This window comes from Hibiscus syriacus, unplaced genomic scaffold, assembly GCF_006381635.1.
Source record: "Hibiscus syriacus cultivar Baekdansim isolate YM2019G1 unplaced genomic scaffold, ASM638163v2 tig00116971_pilon, whole genome shotgun sequence".
Classification (NCBI taxonomy): Eukaryota; Viridiplantae; Streptophyta; class Magnoliopsida; order Malvales; family Malvaceae; genus Hibiscus; species Hibiscus syriacus.
This window is the reverse complement of record NW_024063495.1, coordinates 1,702,684-1,705,372: the sequence shown is the minus strand read 5'-3', so window position 1 is coordinate 1,705,372 and position 2,689 is coordinate 1,702,684. Positions and strand designations below refer to the sequence as shown.

Below are 2,689 nucleotides of genomic sequence, written 5' to 3'. Positions count from 1 at the left end.
ATTCACCGTCGACAAAGATTCTTCATTGATGCAAGGGGAATTATTTTACCCATAGGTTTTAAGATGCTTTAGGTAATGGCTAATTTTCAATTTTTTAGCAAAAAGATATAGACACATACTAACATCGATATATTTATTTGAATTCGGGACTTTAAAATAAACTTCCTTTAATTTTGATTTTGAGAATATTACGATCTTTGCCTTATATATAAACTTCCTCTATGCCCGATTACAGCACTCAAAATCAATGGAATTCAATCATTAAGATATTTTTGGTGTTAATCACCTCTTTGGTATCTCCTCTTTTAAACTCAAATAAACAACTCTTTAAATATATATTTTTAGTTAGTCGAGACTCTCGACTTTATACAATAAATGTATATCACATATAAAAAGAACATAAAGAAATATATATATATATATATATGGTTATAAAAAATCATTTCAATTGAAATCAAATAATATCATAATATTATAAATATTTATAATCAAATTTAAATATAAACTCAAAAAATATTAATTGTCAAACTAAACCTTAAGACTATATTTAGAAGAAAAAAATGGATATTAATTCTAAGATAACTGACAAATTACCTCATAAATTATACATTCATTACTTCTAAAGAAGTCAATATAGCAATCTTGATTAAAAGTTGAAAACACCAGATTTATTTTAATCGAAGTAAAATCAATAGAAAATGGGGAAATCAAACTACAACTGCAGTAGCAAGAACAATCGTGCAAAGTCCAGGATCGAGGCTTTGGGTTTGCCCCTACTTTATTCAGATCCACGTTGTTGGCTCTGTCGAGTCACAAAATAAGACTCTGGCAGGTTGTTGAATACCTCATCGACCAAACTCGACGGGACCCCGAAGGCAAGCTCCTTCGCCGCACAATCCATTTGCTTCACCACGTTGTCCTTACCAGCTATGAAGATCTTCGTGTTGTTCTGGTGGTAGAGTCCGAAGGCTATGAACCTCCAGTGCTGGTTTTCGGATGCAAAATATGTGACTGGATGGCCTGCTGGAACTATGAATGCGTCACCGGCCGACAATCGAACTCTAGATTTCGAGTATCTCCAGCTCTCTTCTCCTCCTCCTCTTCGATTTCCTCTTCCATTTCTCTTTGGGCCTTTTCATCTTCCTCTTCTTTTTCTCCTTGGTAGTTTTTCTTAGAAAGACTAGGGATAACCATTTCGACGTACCCGTTTCCTTCTGTGACAATGATCACGAATGTAGACTCTGTATTGTAGTGCGGCAAAAAGATTGATCCCTGCAAAAAGGAGAAAAAAAAGGTTCTATTTAATCTTTTGATTAGCATGACCATGTGAATTGTAATGGAACTGGTTTTGAGTTTACTTGGTTTAATTCGAATCCTACGACGGCGGCATCCACGCCCCGGAGTAGCTCGAATTCACGAGGGCAGGCCTCGAAGAATTTTCCGTTTTGGTTGGAGTATTTAGGCTTTTGGGCAAATAAGTTGAAGGCGAATCCCTCTTCTTTCTCACTCGGCGTAGTGGCTCCTTGGCTCAATGTCCGTATCTGCTCTTGGCTGGCTCTACGGAACATTCCCAGCTGGCTTTGATTCGCTTGTAACAGCCTATCTAGCAACTCACTTCGTGTCTATTACAAAGAAACAAGATTCAATCAATGAACCAACAAATTATCAGACAAAAAGAACTGATATTAGTAGTGAAAAAAACATACATTGAGAACAGTCTCAAGAATATCAGGGCTGAAGTGTCGATAAAATGATTGAGGATATTGTCCGCCAGGGAAGAATTCCTCGAATTTTCCAGGGTTGTTAACAGGGCGGACGAGTACTGCTATGTTTAGCTTTTGGTTGTTGTCTTGGTTCACCAAATACACAGTGCTTCCTGTTGGAACTCTGACTGCAACTCCAGGGACTAAATTGAAGGATTCTCTCTTCTTATCAGTCAAGATCGACAGCGTTCCCTTTCCTGCGAAAAAAATCACCATGTTTAAGTGTTATATATGCTGATAGAAAAGGATGAAAATTGGAAGATGTTAAAACATATCTACCGTTTGTAACGACGTAAATTCTTTCAGCATCACAGTGGTGGGGGAGGACGAAAGTGTTGGGATTTGCTTCAAGGAAGGCAACTCGGTAGTCGTTGTAGCCCGTAAGTATAAGATGCTTCTGAATAAACTTGTGGAGGACCCATAAACTGCCATTGTCTTCCTGGTATCGACCATACGCATATTTTCTTCGACGGAATAAGAAAGGGTTGATGCTGTCCTCGTCCTCTTCTTCTTCCCGGTACCTTTCCGCGCTTCTTCCGCCGAAAGGATCAGAAGCGGAGGAAAGCAAGCCAAAAGAAAGCAGCAGAGAGAAGAGCAGAACTACGAGAAAATACTTACTCGTCACCATGACTGTAGTGTGGTCAAAATTGAGCAAAGTTGGGAAATTTATTTATCGTTGGCTTGAAGTTATCTGCCGCATTTATTTCGTTTGGCTTGAAGTTATCTGCCGCATTTACTTGGCTCCAGAGTGTCGGTGGAGTGAGCTAAACCATGTCTTTTTAATGGTGGAATTTCAGCAAATGTGTTCGAGATTGAACCTGAAATGGTTAGGGTTGTTGGGAAGGAAAATCGAACCCTTAACAACTGAATTAATTTAAATTTCCAGATCCCATCTTCTATTTGTATGAATTAAATGACCTAGTTAG

At 38.2% G+C, this 2,689-nt stretch overlaps 1 pseudogene; it reads right to left on the bottom strand.

The window, feature by feature from the left end:
* Nucleotides 1-579: 579 nt before the first annotated feature.
* On the bottom strand, nucleotides 580-2,467 carry LOC120191816 (annotated as a pseudogene).
* Between the last annotated feature and the right edge of the window lie 222 nt (nucleotides 2,468-2,689).